The sequence below is a fragment of the Gymnoscopelus braueri genome (genome assembly GCF_963280865.1).
Source record: "Gymnoscopelus braueri genome assembly, chromosome: 8".
NCBI classification, from domain to species: Eukaryota; Metazoa; Chordata; class Actinopteri; order Myctophiformes; family Myctophidae; genus Gymnoscopelus; species Gymnoscopelus braueri.
The window spans coordinates 51,842,228-51,861,688 of NC_137609.1; positions in this window are offsets into that span (position 1 = coordinate 51,842,228).

Consider the following 19,461-nt stretch of genomic DNA (forward strand, 5'->3'; position numbering starts at 1 on the left):
GTTTTTGTGACTTAGGCCAAAATAATTGCCAAATGATTTTGACTTAGGCCAAAATCATTTGGCATAAGTCAGGGTTAATCCTATTTAAACCTATTTAAATCTCTTATGTTACATAACTGACAGTGTTATTTTTAAATGAATAGTCATAATTTGTTATACACGTTTTGGGTGAAATGATTAAGATGTATCATATAGTTTTGTTTTAGATCAGTTTTTTTTTATTGATTTCCTGATAAAATTGACTTAGGCAACTAGTTCAGCAAGGTGACAATGTTATTTTCCTCCTCCTAGACTGTGTCCCTGTGTGTAAAGAGGAGTCTTCACCCGAACAGAAGGAGAGGGGCCACATACTGATCAAGAAGGAACCAGAATATCCACAGATTAAAGAGGAACAGGAGCAGCTATTCCAAACACAAGAGGACGTCCAATTAGATGCTGATGGGATAATGTTGACATTACTAACAGTGAAAAGTGAAGATGATGAAAACAGAGAAACAGTCACTCCAACCAGCACCTCATCTGCACTCAAACAAATACAAGCTGGTGCAGAGGACAGCGATGCATCACAACCAACTAGTGATGCCCAGCTCCTCTCTTCGCACTGTTCTGAATCTGATACTGAAGACAGTGATGAGTGGGAGGAGACCACTGAAGCCCCGTCCATTTTAAACACACTCAAATCACACAAGACACAAAAAGTGGAAGGACAAAGACTGTCTATGAGCAACAAGCAGTTCCACAGTGTGAAATCATCAAAACAAATTCCATCCATGACGACTCATAGTGGGGGAAAGCCCTTCATATGTACACTTTGTGGCAACAGCTTTAGTAAAAAATGTATTCTGAAGCAGCACATGAGGATTCATACAGGGGAAAAGCCATTCAGCTGTAAACTTTGTGGCAGCAGCTTTAGTCGAAGTGCACATTTGAAGAGGCACATGAGAGTTCATACAGGGGAAAAGCCCTTTAGCTGTACAGTTTGTGGCAACAGCTTTAGTAAAACATGGGATCTGAAGCAGCACATGATGATTCATTCAGGGGAGAAACCCTTTAGTTGTACAGTTTGTGGCAACAGCTTTAGACTAAATAGTCATCTCAAGCAGCACATGATGGTCCATACAGGGGAGAAACCCTTTAGTTGTACAGTTTGTGGCAACAGCTTTAGACTAAATAGTCATCTCAAGCAGCACATGATGGTCCATACAGGGGAGAAACCATTTAGCTGTACAGTGTGTGGCAACAGCTTTAGTCATATGGGTAATCTGAAGGAGCACATGAAAATCCATACAGAGGAGAAACCCTTTATTTGTACAGTTTGTGGCAACAGCTTTAGTACAACACGGGTTCTGAAGCTACACATGAGGATTCATACAGGGGAGAAACCCTTTAGTTGTAACGTTTGTGGCAACAGCTTTAGTCAAATGGGTAGTCTGAAGCGGCACATGACAATCCATACAGGGGAGAAACCCTTCAGCTGTACAGATTGTGGCAACAGCTTTAGTCAAATGAGTCATCTGAAGCTGCACATGAGGATTCATACAGGGGAGAAACCCTTTAGCTGTACATATTGTGACAACAGCTATAGTACAACAAGTGATCTGAAGCGGCACATGAGGATTCATACAGGGGAAAAGCCCTTTAGCTGTACAGATTGTGGCAGCAGCTTCACTCGAACTAGTCATCTCAAGCAGCACATGACGGTCCATACAGGGGAGAAACCATTTAGCTGTACAGTTTGTGGCAACAGCTTTAGACATATGGGTAATCTGAAGCAGCACATGAAAATCCATACAGAGGAGAAACCCTTTATTTGTACAGTTTGTGGCAACAGCTTTAGACAAAATAGTCGTCTGAAGCAGCACATGATGATTCATTGAGAAGTGTTACAAACTCATTCAATTTGTTTCATCTTCAAAAAGACAGAAGATGTCATCTACAGGGCAGTATATACGGCTATCATTTAGAAGACACCAACATATAAATTGGCATAGCTCTGAGAAACCGTACTGCCACTTGAACAACCATTGACCTGGAGATAATAGTCTTCTTCAAATTTGAAATAGTTTCTTAATAGAAATTCTGCCAGGTGTAGAATTAACTCATTTGGTGGCATGCAAAGTAGTATGCTAACGCTGATAGCCAACCCCCTGATGTAGGTATATAGACTTTCAACATCAAGAGTCAACAGGAGGCAATTTTCACTCTAATTGTTCATCTCTAATTGTTCATCTCTGAGTTCTTATTCATGAAATCTATGGAATCTCTGATTTAAGAAGATAATTTTCTTTAGTAGTGGTGTAACTACACTGAACTGTTTTTTCACATCTTATTATGGACTATTAAAAATCTGTTGATGCTCATTGGCCTGATGGATTGGTTTTTGCTTTCATAACATCTGCATAGAAACATCAGACATTGTGGAATGTAATCTAGATGTGAACATAGCTTAAGTTGTTTGCTTTTCAGGTGTTGTTGCAGGAGGGTAAGTATGTCCCATTCACACAATACTATTGGGCTATATGCTCACTACTAGAACATTTACCCCCAAAAGTGATACCAGGACTATAAGGTGGTGTAATTTTAAAAAGGGGTAAAACAAGACATACACGTGTATTATGGTTGAAGGTAGATTGGTTGAATGATCATCTGATTATTAAAAGGGTTTTTTAACTTAAAACAACACTTTTTTAAAACCATTTTTATCCCAGTAGTGCTGATCTACAAGCTCACATTGCGTACAGAGTACTAATATCCTGAGAGTTTAAGTGGCTGACGCGTGTTCAGGTTGCTTGATTCAATTAAAAAAAAAATCTCTCTCCTGATTGGGTACAATTGGTTCCCTGTCCTTAACATGTTATTTATGTTCACTATAATGCAGCAGAGACAGGGAACCCCCTGAACAAAAACTCTATAACCGTTGTTTCTTAAACTTTTTCTTGACAAGGACCAAATTAATTTGGCTGTGGACCCCCATAAAAGATTTGTTGTCAATATTGTCTTTTTTATTATTTTTTTTTTTTTTACAGATGTACAAGTTCACAACACTGTTAGTGTGAGCTAGATTTTCAGCTTTATATTATACATTTCTTATATGTTTATGTGACACAGCTCTGTTTACACATTAGTGTATTCAATGTCATCTGTCCTATGTAATTTGTTTCAAGAATAAACTGAACCAAATATAGATTCATCAATCATCAAGATATCAATTCATAGCACAGCAACACAACAATGCTACCAGTCTTTAGAGCAGCTAATCATATTTGTAATCATAAAGGAAGGACATTAACTGACTTGATAGCTAACTACTATAATTTAAAAAAAGCCTTGAAGCCTACAAGGAGCTGCAGAATGCAGTCTGTGTGTCATTATGATAGTGTTGTGCTGATGGGTGCCGGTGTAGAGGTGTTGGTTATGATCATGGGCACGACAAGGATTCTTCAGTTAAGCAGACTCTACTGAGGAAACTGCACTCAGGTCAGATTCCACATCACACAAAGTAACACAATGACTTGTCGAATGGCTTGATCATACCATACCATGGCACCCCTAGTGGCTCCAATAGGGATGGTGTCTCTTCATAAATTTACCATGTAATGTGTAATCATTTACACATTGTTAGTTTGATGGCAATGTACATTAAAACAAACACAGTCACAGTACAAAATATGTAAAAAGACAAATATAAAACACTAGTACACGTATAGGACACGTGAAACACCCACCATTTCAAACAGTGACAGGCCCAACACAAGCAAATTTGATTTTAAAAATGAAATTCTCTAAGTCACATTGTCTTGTGAAAATAAAATGGCCTAAGTCACACTCTTGACATAGGCCATTATACTACTCGGGTGGAAACAAAAAACAGAGCCTTTCAATATAGGATATAGGCCATTTTACCGGATGTGGTCAGCATCATCAAAATGATACTCAAACCCTTAACCCTTGCATTGTGTTAGAAAACTGCATCCACTTGTGGTGTTAGCGGGTCAAATTTGACCCGTGATTTAAATCAGCCCAAAATACTAAAAAAATAAGTATTTGCATTATATTTTTTCTCGCACCTCATACAGTAGCTGACTTGTAATGCATTCATATCCATGTAAACACTTTTTTAAAATATTATGTTGGGTTAGGGCTAGGGTTTCATCTTTCAATATATCTCGTTTTCTATTATAAAAATGTTAAAATGCACTAATTACATTTCCTATAATGAAGGCAATGGATAATGATGTTATCTAGCTAGAATAGAATAATTAAGAATAATAATTCGAACACACTTCCAAAAAAAGTAATGAAACTTTAAAAAATGTTAAAATTAATAAAAATAGTGATACTAGTGGTGTTAGGGTCCGAAATGACCTGTATAGCATAGAAGGTAAAAAGTCATTTATTTTTCATAAACTCAAACTTTATTTTACTCCTGATAGCAAATGCTAATTGAGGACAAGTCTCTCTCACTCTCAAACATGTAAATATTGAATATTGACAATTTGGGGGGGAATTGAGCCAAACTCCTTTGCCGGGTCATTTCGGACCCTAACACCACAAGCTGGGGTGTGCATACATTGTGTTTTTTAACCATACCATTCGAAACGGGCGAGTGTGGTTTGTTCAGCCAAAACCCCTAACTTGTGTTTCAAATCGTATTATTTGATCTGCTGATGATATAACTAAAGTGGTACACAGTATTTATAAACATACTTGGGTGGATTATGGATACATTTGCATCTGCATAAAAACATTAGACATTGTGGCATGTAATCTAGATGTGAATATACTGTAGCTTAAGTTGTTTGCTTTTCAGGTGTTTTTGCAGGAGGCTAAGTATTTCCCATTCAAACAATACTGTTGGGCTATACGCTCACTACTAGAAAATGTACCCCAACAAGTGATACCAGGACTATAAGGTGGTGTAATTTTTAAAACGGGTAAAACAAGACATACACATGTATTATGGTTGATGGTAGATTGATTGATTGAATGATCTTCTGATTATTAAAGGGGTATTTCACTTTAAAAACACTTCATGTTAACCATTTAACCCCAGTATTCATATGCTGGGGGGTAGATTAACAATAAAGAAAGTGCTGATCTACAAGCTCACATTCAGAGTTTAAGTGGCTGATGTGTGCTCAGGTTGTTTGATTCAATTTAAAAAAAGGTGATCTCTCCTGATTGGATAGAATTGGTATCCTGGCCTTAAAATGTTATTTATGTTCATTGTAATGCAGCAGAGACAGGGAAACCCCTGAACAAACACTCTATAACTGTTGTTTCTTAACCTTTTCTTGACAAGGACCCCAAACTAATCTGGCCTCGGACCCCCATCTGAAGATGTTTTGTGTCAGAGAGCCCCATAGAGCCCCATACAAGATTTTTGTAGGATTTGTGTACCATGTCACCTCTAGTGACTTCAATAGGGATGGTGTATCTTCATAAATTAACCATGTAATATGTAATCATTTACACATTGTTCGTTTGATGGCAATATACATTCAAAACAAAAACAGTCACAGTACAAAATACATTAAAAGACAAACATAAAAAACACTAACTACACCTCTAGGACACGCGACACACCCACCATTTCAAACAGTAATAGGCCCAACACAAGCCACTTTTATTTTTGAAAATAAAATGGTCTAAGTCACACTCTCCATTATACTACTGGGGTGGAAACAGTATGATCTTTTCAATAAGGATATCAGGCCATTTTACCGGATGTGGTCAGCATCATCAAAATGATACTCAAACACGTAAGTCATTATTTTAGGAAGGTGACAATGTGTACATTTGCTATTTTGACCATATTGACAGAATTGCATAATGTTTGTGTAACCCTGTTATTATTTTGGGTTAAATAAAATAGTCATTATTTGAAATGGCTGTTAAATATACTGTGAAATAGTTACTGTTTTATGTGATTTTGCTATAGTGTGATATTCAGATTTATTGTTAAAAGAAAGTGTTATATTTACCTGTAGTATTGTGTTTTGCTGTAGGATTATTTTATTTTGATACGCAACTGTGATGTTTTTGGTACTCAACTGTTTTACCTGTCGTAGAAGAAGAAGCAGAGCCAATCAGGGAGTGAAGGAGTAGTCATGTGGTGGGAAGGAGAGACAGGAAACGGTATTGGACGTAGAGATCAAAGAGATGAGACGCCGGTGATAAGAAGCGAGTGAATGAATGACAAATATATATACAAAGCAACGTGACAAACGGTTTTGTGTTGGACATTCTTACAGTCACGAGTGTGATGCCATATCACTGAGAAGACTATAAGACTGAACTGTGGAGTGCCAGTATCATTCAGCAAGATTGTGACTGCCGTTCTTCAGCGAGTGTTTGTTTAGCAGCTAGCTAGCTAAAGCTAGCTGCGTTCTAGATCGGCCCACAGTGTGTTAGCATAGCCGGCTAGTTAGCCACAGCTAGCCGGACTAGTAGCGTTGCTAAACCAGCAAGCAGCTGTTTTCAGAGGAGAGAGCGAGGACCCTGTACATCCAAGAGAAGGATTACAAGGACTTATTCAATCCTACTAAAAGACTGTGGAGCTAAGTTTGGAAACTCTAGACTCGTCGTCGGAGCATCACGTCTGTCTGTGGAACTGTTTAAGGAACTAACTGTGAGTAAACATTCTCTGAGAGAGGACGCCATCTCTCGGGGCCAGTTGCACCACCTCACACTAAGCTCTAGCTCCATAAAGAACCTCTCACTCCGCTATACAGCTCCGAGATTAGGTTCTATGTCGTTCTTATCCAGGATCTGTGGAACGTCCGCCAAGGCTCCGCTGTTTACCCTTTTGTATACATCGTATCCAAAACTAATGGTAGATTCCAAACCGCACGGATGTTTAAAGTTTGGCCCGGAGCATAATATTTTGGGATAACGACATAGAACCTCATCTCGGAGCTGTATAGCGGAGTGAGAGGTTCTTTATGGAGCTAAATAAGCTCGAACTTATAGCTTAACACATTAAATCCAGGAAAGTGTCTCTGTCATTTTATATTTATTTGGCCATTAAAAAATAACAGATATACAAGCTCATAGCACGGCACCAAGTGCCGTGCTATGAGCTTGTAGATCTGCTATTTTTTGAAAAATCGTGAAAATCATAAATATATATATTTTAGAAAATATATATATATAAAGATTTGCCAAAAACATAGCAGATCTACAAGCTCTCTGATCTTGTATATCTGTTATTTTGCAATCTGGGAACCCATCGCCAACTGAAAATGAAAAACAACGACCTCTGCTGTTTGTTCTATGTCTGTTGGCTCTGGGCGGAAGAAAGCGTAACGCCAGTGCCCAAGGAAACCGGGGTTTAGAGGTCTACCTTCAGTTTTCACTTCCGGTGGGTGCCACTATGTTTTCATTCCCACTAACAATATTTCTACACGGAACACTAACACCACTTCTCCCAGAGAACATGGATGGTTTTGGTTATAAGCCCACTTGTTTCTATGATGAAAGAGTAAGTTAAAATGTGAATATCTTTCCGTGGTTTTGTCTGCTCCGCGGACGCTATTGTTAAATTAGTTTGGGTTTGTTTCGAGGGGGAAAGATCGACGGACATATGAATCCCGCCCACTACGTTTGATTGGGTAAAGCGCGGCCTGCTTCCTGATCTGAATGCGCACACGTTATGACGAACCTCCCCGACAGATTCCAACGCAGTGCAGAATCTGTTCTTGAGAGATTAGTTATTTTGTAATAGCCAAAGAAATATAAAATGACAGAAATTGCTTAATTGGCTTTTTAAAAGCCATTTAAGCTATAAGTTTGAACTTAGTGTGAGGTGGTGCAACTGGCCCCCTGGACACGACGGTGAACAGGCCTGCAGCGTGGGGTTTGGGTTTTGTTTTTGTTTTCCTTTAGAAGCCGGCTTAGGTTATATAAGTAACTACAGTGCACTGAGGTATCTATTTGTGATACAATACAAGGTGTTTTGTCAATTCATTTGAAGGTATTTCATGATATATTGTTCTGAGTAATATGTTGGTCATTTGCATTAGATAGGCTACTGCATTTTTGTTTTTGAACTTTATTGTCATACTTGATAAAAGTCCATTTGTTATTCTCTTTATCCAATTCCCCTTTTCCCTAAAACTACATTTCTAACTAAAACTTTTTAAAATTCATGTCCTGGTGTCTGTCAAGTTCTTTCAGGTATAATTCATTTAAAGTGCTATTTGGAATTAATTACTTTAAAAACTCAAACTAATAGAATTAAAAATAACTTGGAACCCTTCTCTATATTAAACGGGGATCAGATGGGCTACATTTGTACACATCGATGTGTGCAATCTATGCAGTTCTCATATGAATGTTTAACCCTGCAAAGGCCAAATGTATGGATGAAAAGTAGCTCAATTAATGTACTACCTTTCAGGTGTTGTTGTTAGGAGGCTAAAATAATGACCAGTCTAAATCATTTGAATACTAATTATTCCTAATCCTATCTACATTAACACAGAACTGTTGGGCTGCTAGGCTATATGCTCACTACTTATCATACTAAAAGGAATACATGCAAATTGTTGGCCCATCCATTCAGCAATGGGGTTACACACCCTAACCCATTCTAACCTGTCCATTAACAATGGGACAAGCATTGTACAAAACATTCCACAACATTCACAAACTATGTCTTCTAGGTGATTAGATACAAAGAGTTTCAAACCCTACAACCAGAAATAATAGATACATGTATTTAAAAGGGGGTGTAAGGAACATTGTTGTTGAAATAAGTGCTAAATAGCTCTATAGTCCCCATAGCATTCACTGCCATAGTTCATTAAGAATCATCTCTGTGGTTCCCCAGCTCTTTAGTAAACAGAGAATACATGTTCAGGTCAGGATACCATTTCCATCCAATCAGTAGACAGAACTCATGTAGGTACAGGATACATAAGCAAACACAATGAAAGCGATGAAACAGGTTAATGACCAGTTACCATTGGTAACCATTGTATATTGTCCCAGTTACCATTGGTAACTGGGACAATATACAATTGATGCTGATGAATAGGTTCTATCGCCTGATGTAATTAAATGTTGAACCCACCTGAAACTATATTTTCTGTTTATTAAAGAGTTGGGGAGAAGGGCAGACTCCTGTCCCTGTTACTGAACACACATTATAGTAATAATTACTGTCAGAATATAGTGCTTTAACCTTTTAACAAAAAACGTTTGGATTTTCAACACCACAAGTAAAAAAAGTCAGTAATTGAATGCATTGGTTTTGAGTAATTACAATTGCAATTTTAATGTTACACTGTAGGCCTTTGACGATCAATCATTTAAAATTAGTTTCAAGAAGCATGAAAGGCACGTTATTAAATCACCAGACTGTGTGTACTGGAATGCAAGAGGTTGTGTATTTTAATAAATGTCTGTGGACAAGCACAACATATGTGTATTTCTGAAATTCAAATATGCTAAAATATTATATAGCGTTGAAAAATGTTTCCAGATGTGCTATGTTAATGTTCATGTCAGCCCAGGGCCATTGGAAGCATCTTAGCTCCCCCCACTTCCTTTACTCTGCTCCGCTCTGATTGGTTGAATGCATTGTGTGAAAGACACTCCTCAGCTATAAGTACCATAGTGTTGTTGTAAGTCTATGTTGCTTGTGCTTTCAGCAAATTCAGAGACAAGACAGAATAATTTCCAAGGATTTTACTTTGAGGAACAACTGAACAACGTTACACTTTACCTTAGTAATGGTCAAAGTGTTTAAAGTATTGTTTAATACAAACTACTAACCTTGAAGAAGACATCTGTCTTTATTAGAGATTAGATTTGCACAGCCTCTTTTAATTTCCCTTGTGTTTAATACCAAACCATTTATATTTACAGATGAACCAATTGGGGGAAGTTGAAGAGTCCTGCAGAGAAACCAAAAGGAGGAAGATTGAGCACCAGGTTTGTTATGTTTGTCTTATTGCATAACTATTATTATCATCTTGTAAGTTGAGTTTTTGTTACAAATAGTTATATTGCTCCATCCCTCCCCTTCTTATTGCATGACTATTATACAACAATTAAACAATGTTTATGATCATCTTTTGTGTTATATTCCTTTTCATATGAATTACATTTTTTACAGGTGAATGCAACAGTGGTAGTGTTGAAGGCGTGTTCCATCCCTCTATCACGTGTAATGTTTAACAGTGGACTGTTGGATGTGAAGGATGAAATAGTTCAATTGGATCTTTCTAACCCTGTGGAACACACTGCTGTTATAAAGGAAGAGAGTCTTGGTATGCCGTGCACAAGATACACCAAAGGTGAGAGTGATGAAATTGCGTGCGTTCAGAAAAGGTGCAATCGTCTGTAGTTGCTGGGACTGATTTCAGAGCTGAACCATTGACTCAGGTTGTGAATGCATTGATTGCTGTGATCAAACATGTGATTGCTCCTGTCCAGAAAAGTCAGCACAGTGTTTTGACAAGCTATGCCGGGGACACACAGAGATATGCACACAGAAAGATGCATGCGGATAGTTCATGCAGGGATCACCATGGGCATTAAAGGGACATTCAGAACCACTAAGCTCTCCCGTTCCTTGGATTCATTAATCCATTTGGAAGAGCTCAGCATGCATACTGAGGACAAGCCCCCAAATATGATGGGCATTAATGCCTGTATACATTCAAGAGGTTTTGTTTTGAAACATCACAGGTTCGGTGCCACATTGGCAATTCAAATTATAACATTGTTGGAATACATTTGTTCTACCTCAATGGAAATCATAACTTAACTATCATGTTGTCACCTTGCTAAACTAATGGCATACGTCATTTCTTAATGAAAATGATATTTTGCCTAAGTCAGTTTCTCATGACACTGGCCACCTCTGGTAAAATCACCTATATCCTAATTGAAAAGGATCATGCTATTCCCGCCCCTTTTAGTATAATGGCCTAACTCCCTAGTGTGACTTAGGCAAAAATAGGCTTTTTTTTGGGCCTGAGTCATTTGTTTTTGTGCCTTAGGCCAAAATAATTGCCAGGGTTAATCCTCATTAAACATATTTAAATCTCTTATTTTACATAACTGACAGACAGTACTTTCCTCCTCCTAGACCGTGTCCCTGTGTGTAAAGAGGAGTCTTCACCCGAACAGAAGGAGAGGGGCCACATACTGATCAAGAAGGAACCAGAATATCCACAGATTAAAGAGGAACAGGAGCAGATATTCCAAACACAAGAGGATGTCCAATTAGATGCTGATGGGATAATGTTGACATTACTAACAGTGAAAAGTGAAGATGATGAAAACAGAGAAACAGTCCCTCCAACCAGCACCTCATCTGCACTCAAACAAATACAAGCTGGTGCAGAGGACAGTGATGCATCACAACCAACTAGTGATGCTGAGCTCCTCTCTTCGCACTGTTCTGAATCTGATACTGAAGACAGTGATGAGTGGGAGGAGACCACTGAAGCCCCGTCCATTTTAAACACACTCAAATCACACAAGACACAAAAAGTGGAAGGACAAAGACTGTCTATGAGCAACAAGCAGTTCCACATTGTGAAATCATCAAAACAAATTCCATCCATGACGACTCATAGAGGGGAAAAGCCCTTCATATGTACACTTTGTGGCAGCAGCTTTAGTCTAAGTGCAAATTTGAAGCAGCACATGAGGGTTCATACAGGGGAAAAACCATTTAGCTGTAACGTTTGTGGCAACAGCTTTAGTCAAATGGGTAGTCTGAAGCTGCACATGACAACCCATACAGGGGAAAAGCCCTTTAGCTGTACAGATTGTGGCAACAGCTTTAGTCAAATGGGTAGTCTGAAGCGGCACATGAAAATCCATACAGTGGAAAAGCCCTTTAGTTGTACAGTTTGTGGCAACAGCTTTAGACAAATGGGTAATCTGAAGCGGCACATGACAACCCATACAGGGGAAAAGCCCTTTAGCTGTACAGATTGTGGCAACAGCTTTAGTCAAATGGGTAGTCTGAAGCGGCACATGACAATCCATACAGTGGAAAAGCCATTAGTTGTACAGCTTTAGACAAACTAGTCATCTGAAGCAGCACATGATGATTCATTGAGAAGTGTTACAACATAATGACATTTGTGTCCTCTTCAAAATGACAGAAGATGTCATCTACAGGGCAGTATATACAGGTATCGTTTAGTATTTTTGAACAATGAATGGATGCTCTTTGGGATTAAAGATAAAATGCTCTTGAGAGACCAACATATAAATTGGCATAATTCTGAGCAACCGTACTGCCAATTGAACAACCATTGACCTGGAGATAATAGTCTTCTTCAAATTTGAAATAGTTTCTTAATAGAAATTCTACCAGCTGTAGAATTAATTCATTTGGTAGCATGCAAAGTAGTATGCTAACGATGATAGGCAACCCCCTGGTGTAGGCATATAGACTTTCAACATCAAGAGTCAACAGGAGGCAATTTCCACTCAAATTGTTTATCTCTGAGATCTTATTCATGAAATCTATGGAATCTCTGATGTAAGAAGATAGTGACTGCACATAATGGCTTTATAAAATAATATATGCAGTTGGAGAGTGGTTCTAATAATGAACCAATACCAGCTACCACTGGTCTAACGGGATAGTTGTTCTGTTTAGTTTTAGGCTCATGCATTTTAGGCAAGGTGTATACCACTGGCAGTATAGAATGGCTACATCTAAGGTACTCTAATTAAGAATTTCTCATTTCCAATTCGATAATGTTTATGATGTCTTCCTTATCGTCTCTTACAAGAGCCTTATCGAACGACTTCCGTGTGGTTTCTCTGCGTGGTCTTCTGTCTACACGAGAGATGTGTGCATACATTGTCTTTTTTAACCATACCATTCGAAACGGGCGAGTGTGGTTTGTTCAGCCAAAACCCCTAACTTGTGTTTCAAATCGTATTATTTGATCTGCTGATGATATAATTAAAGTGGTACACAGTATTTAAAAACATACTTGGGTGGATTATGGATACATTTGTATCTGCATAAAAACATTAGACATTGTGGCATGTAATCTAGACGTGAATATAGCTTAAGTTGTTTGCTTTTCAGGTGTTTTCGCAGGAGGCTAAGTATTTCCCATTCAAACAATACTGTTGGGCTATATGCTCACTACTAGAAAAGGTACCCCAAAAAGTGATACCAGGACTATAAGGTGGTGTAATTTTTAAAACAGGTAAAACAAGACATACACATGTATTATTGTTGTTAATAGATTGATTGATTGATCTCCTGATTATTAAAGGGTTTAAATTATTAAATGGTTAACACTTCATGTTAACCATTTTAACCCCAGTATTCATATGCTGGGGGGTAGATTAGCAACAAAGAAAGTGCTGATCTACAAGCTACAAGCTCACATTCAGAGTTTAAGTGGCTGACGTGTGCTACTGTTTCTTACTGTTTCCGTTACTGTTAGTGTTTCTTCTATACATTAACGACATGAGTGCTGCCTGTAACTGCAAATTGTTCCTGTTCGCTGATGACTTGGCACTCCTGATCTCGGGAGAGGACAAGTTGCAAGTTGAGGAGGCGCTCAGCTCCAAACTCTCAAACATCCGTACTTGGCTTACCGATAACAAACTGTCACTACACCTTGGGAAAACTGAATCCATTCTCTTTGGGACCAAACATTCCCTCAGACAGATGGATTTCAAGGTCAAAGTCGATGACACAATTATCTCTAGCAAAGAAGAGATTACCTATTGTGTTCTTGACAAATACCTGACAGGTGAAAGCATGGCTACAAAGGTGGTCAAAAGAGTAAACCAGAGAACCAAATTTATGGGCAGAGTTTCCTCTTTTGTCAACCCTCAGGCCCTCAGGACCCTCTCTGGGGCCCTGATTCAACCACTTTTTGACTATGCTTGCACCTCCTGGTACTCCTACACCTCAGTGTCACTGAAGACTAAGCTTCAAACCTCCCAAAACAAACTGATTCGGCTACTCCTCGGATTGGGGCCCATGACCCACCTTTCTCCCACCCATTTTGCCAGCCTAGGCTGGCTCCGGGTGGAAGACAGGGTTAAACAACTAAAAATGGGACTGGCCTTCAAAATTGTAAATGCAAATTTGCCCGATATGCCCCCTATTCCCGCATATCTGAATAAATACCTCCAAAAGGTTAGCGACACCCACAGTCACAATACCAGAGGGAGCGTTAACAACAATTTGGTACCACCCACCCATAAAACAAACCTGGGCAAATTCTCCTTCTACAACACTGCCACCCAGGATTGGAATAGTCTCATTTAAAAGAGCCTTAAAAAAAATCACCTTTCAGGAGGCCAAAGGGAGGAGGTAGTACCATTTTTCCCAGCAGACCCCCCCCCTGTTCTTTTACATATTTTTCCCCCTCTTTTTTATTTTTTTTGTTGTACATAGTGTTATTTTTTTGCTGTTTATTTTGTAATGATATTTGAACTGTGGTGCCACTATATATGCCTATGAATTGAATACCAAGGCCCTCATTGGAAACAAGTCCGCAAGGACTTTTATGAACGGACCTGTTAGACAAATTATTTTAAATGTAACTGTGCTGTTTTACTTTTTTTTCCCTTATAAAATATTCAATCAATATTCAATGCTCAGGTTGCTTGATTCAATTTTAAAAAAGTGATCTCTCCTGATTGGATAGAATTGGTATCCTGGCCTTAAAATGTTCATTGTAATGCAGCAGAGACAGGTAAGCCCCTGAACAAACACTCTATAACTGTTGTATCTTAAACCTTTTCTTGACAAGGACCCCAAATGAATCTGGCCTCGGACCCCCATCTGAAGATGTTTTGTGTCAGAGAGCCCCATACAAGATTGTTTTAAGACATTTGTAGGATTTGTGTACCATGTCACCTCTAGTGACTTCAATAGGGATGGTGTATCTTCATAAATTAACCATGTAATATGTAATCATTTACACATTGTTCGTTTGATGGCAATATACATTCAAGACAAAAACAGTCACAGTACAAAATACGTAAAAAGACAAATATAAAACACTAACTACACCTATAGGACACGCGAAACACCCACCATTTCAAACAGTAATAGGCCCAACACAAGCCACTTTTATTTTGAAAATAAAATGGTCTAAGTCACACTCCATTATACTACTGGGGTGGAAACAGTATGATCTTTTCAATAAGGATCAGGCCATTTTACCGGATGTGGTCAGCATCATCAAAATGATACTCAAACACGTAAGTCATTATTTTAGGAAGGTGACAATGTGTACATTTGCTATTTTGACCATATTGACAGAATTGCATAATGTTTGTGTAACCCTGTTATTATTTTGGGTTAAATAAAAGAGTCATTATTTGAACTGGCTGTTAAATATACTGTGAAAGAGTTACTGTTTTATGTGATTTTGCTATATTGTGACATTCAGGTTTATTGTTAAAATAAAGTGTTATATTTACCTGTAGTATTGTGTTTAGCTGTAAGTTTATTTATACTTTTATTTTGGTACGCAACTGTGATGTTTTTGGTACTCAACTGTTTTACTTGTCGTAGAAGAAGAAGCAGAGCCAATCAGGGAGTGAAGGAGTAGTCACGTGGTGGGAAGGAGAGACAGGAAACAGTAGAGGAGATGCCTGTGATAAGAAGCGAGTGAATGAATGACAAATATATATACAAAGAAACGTGACAAACGGTTTTGTGTTGGACATTCTTATAGTCACGAGTGTGATGCCATATCACTGAGAAGACTATAAGACTGAACTGTGGAGTGTCAGTATCATTCAGCAAGATTGTGACTGTCGTTCTTCAGCGAGTGTTTGTTTAGCAGCTAGCTAGCTAAAGCTAGCTGCGTTCTAGATCGGCCCACAGTGTGTTAGCATAGCCGGCTAGTTAGCCACAGCTAGCCGGACTAGTAGCGTTGCTAAACCAGCAAGCAGCTGTTTTCAGAGGAGAGAGCGAGGACCCTGTACATCCAAGAGAAGGATTACAAGGACTTATTCAATCCTACTAAAAGACTGTGGAGACATCACGTCTGTCTGTGGAACCGTTTGAAAGGAACTGACTGTGAGTAAACATTCTCTGAGAGAGGACGACATCTTCTGGACACGACGGTGAACAGGGCCTGCAACGTGGGGTTGGGTTTTGATTTTGTTTTCCTTTAGATGCCGGCTTAGGTTATATAAGTAACCACAGTGCACTGACAGTGGTGGAAAAATTACTCAAATTCTACACTTAAGTAAAACTACCAATACTGCAATATAAAAATACTCTGTTACAAGTAAAAGTCCAGAATTCAAAAATTACTTGAGTAAAAGTACAAACGTATTGGCATCAAAATGTACTTAAAGTACCAAAAGTACAAATTATTTGAAAATAGCAGATCTACAAGCTTGTAGATCGGCTATTTTCAAATAGTCTCTGTATAAAATCTAGTAATGTATGTTTCATTATATCATAATTTATATCTGAAAAGTAATAATAATTGTAGTGGAGTAAAAGTACAATATTTGCCTCTGAAATGTAGTGGAGTAGAAGTAAAAGTATTGGAAATTGGAAATACTCAAGTAAAGTACAAATACCTCAAAATTGTACTTAAGTAAATGTGCTTAGTTACTTTACACCACTGTGCACTGAGGTATTTATTTGTGAAACAATACATGGTATTTGTTCAATTCATTTGAAGGTATTTCATGATATATTGTTTTGAGTAATATGTTGGTCATTTGCATTAGACTGTATTTTAGTTTTTGCACTTCTTTGTCATAATTGATAAAAGGCAAATTGTTATTCACTTTATCCAATTCCCCTTTTCCCTAAAACTACATGTCTAACTAAAACTCTTAAAATTCATGTCCTGGTGTCTGTCAAGTTACTTCAGGTATAATTCATTTAAAGTGCTATTTGGAATTAATGTTTTGGATGAAAAGTAGCTCAATTAATTTACAACCTTTCAGGTGTTGTTGTTAGAACGCTAAAATAATGTCCAGTCTAAATCATTTGAATACTAATTATTCCTAATTCTATCTACATTAACACAATACTGTTGGGCTGCTAGGCTATATGCTCATTACTTATCATACTAAAAGGAATACATGCAAATTGATGGCCCATCCATTCAGCAATAGGGATGGAGCCCGAAAACCGGGTCCATTATATACCCGGGCATGAATTTATCGAGACCCGGGTTTCGATAAGCTTTGGGCTTGTCGAGCCTGTTATCGAGTGCAGCGGCCCACGACGTCATGTCTAAACTATCAAAACAAGAGGCGATCAAGAAATAAATCTAATCACCCACGCTGGCACAAACATGTCGGTCTAAAAGTGTATTGATAGCTGCAAGTTGTGCCAAACAGCGCTGCCCGGGGAAACAAGGAAGAGGAACTTTATTGGCTCACTACATCACTATTTTAAGGGGACTGTAAGCGTCCATTTGGTTCCATTTGTACACTCGGGTGGTTGCGTCGTTGTTGTGTTTACATGTGCGGTGCAGCGGTGAAACAATGGTGTTAACGAGTGAAACGCTCAAAAGTTTCACTCGTCCTCTTCTACCCAAGGTAGCAAGTCTCCGTTGACAATTTTAATAATCCAATTGATAATAATCCGTTTGGGATCTCCCTGTGAATGAATAACTAGTGTTGCTTGAGCGTGTCCGTCTTCTCAGTCTATGGTTGCCGAAAATGGCAGATCTACAAGCTCACAACGTGGTGCGAACAGACGCAGTGTGAGCTTGGAGATCGGCTATGTTTGGTGCGCGACACCGTCGTACGATGAAGTATAAATTGCGCTTTTAAAGTGACAGTACACACATTAACCGTTTCTTCAATATTATTTTCCAAAAGTAAAAAGGTCACTTGCCTTCTGTCTGTTAGAAAAGTACTGTATTTGAAGGCCCTAGTAAAATGTAGTGAGTGATATATTTTGGTTAAAACAAAGAAAAAATAATAGAAAAAATAAATATGTTTTTTTTTGTTTATAAAGAGTTGAAGAGACATGGAGATTTTATACTATTCATAATATAAAGCCATTTAACACTTATTGCACATTATATGAATGGTTGTTTTAATGATAGGCAAAAATATTTTTAACTTTTGTCATCTTCATTTAATTTTAGATAGTGGTCAGCCACAAACTCACTGTCACAACTGGCCAATAAAAAAAGATACCGGTTCTGTTCAGAATTTTTCGTCTCACGTCTTTTTTCTTAATAATAGAAAAAGATCGATAGTGGGCTCGATAAAAGCTCGGTTCGATAAGCAGGCTCGATAAGGTGCTCATTATCAATAAAAATTAACGAGCTCCATCCCTATTCAGCAATGGGGTTACACACCCTAACCCATTCTCACCTGTCTATTAACAATGGGACAAGCATTGTACAAAACATTCCACAACATTCACAAACTATGTCTTCTAGGTGATTAGATACATAGTTTCAAACCCTACAACCAGAAATAATAGATACATGTGTGTAAATTGGCACAGCCATATTTAAAATGGGGTGTAAGAAATATTGTTGTTCTAATAAGTGCTAAATAGCTCTCTCACAATATGCACTGACATAGTTCATTAACAAGGATCTCTGTGGTTCCCCAGCTCTTTAGTAAACAGAGAATACATGTTCAGGTCAGGATACATGTTAAGGTCAGGATACCATTTCCATCCAATTAGGACACAGAACTCATGTAGGTACAGGTTAAACAAGCAAGTAACAATGAAAGTGATTAAATAGGTTAATGACCAGGAAACATTGGTAACTGGGACAATATACAATTGATGCTGATGTTTTAAAGTATTGTTTAATACAAACTACTAACCTTGAAGAAGACATCTGTCTTTATTATAGATTAGATTTGCACAGCCTCTATTAGTTTCCCTTGTGTTTAATACCAAACCATTTATATTTATATTTACAGATGAACCAATTGGGGGAAGTTGAAGAGTCCTGTAGAGAACCTAAAAGGATGAAGATTGAGCACCAGGTTTGTTATGTTTGTCTTATTACATAACTATTATTATTATCTTGTAAGTTGAGTTTTTGTTACAAATAGGTTTTTTTTTTACATTTAATTGTACAGGTTAATTTAACAGCAGTAGTTGTGTTGAAGGTGTGCACCATCCCTCCCCCTTGTTAGTGCATGACTATTATACAACAATTAAACAATGTTTATGATCATCTTTTGTGTTGTGTCGGTGTCCTCAAAGCCATCACCTGCCAGGGATGTGAAACTGGTTATAAAGGAAGAGAGTCTTTGTATGCCGTGCACAAGATACACCAAAGGTGAGAGTGATGAAATTGCGTGTGTACAGCAAAAGTATAACCGGCTGTAGTTGCTGGGACTGATTTCAGAGCTGAACCATTGACTCCAGTTGTGAATGCATTGATTGCTTTGATCAAACATGTGATTGCTCCTGTGTGTACGTGACATGAGACAAGCCAGAAAAGTCAAAACAGCACCGTGTTTTGACAAGTTATGGCGGGGACA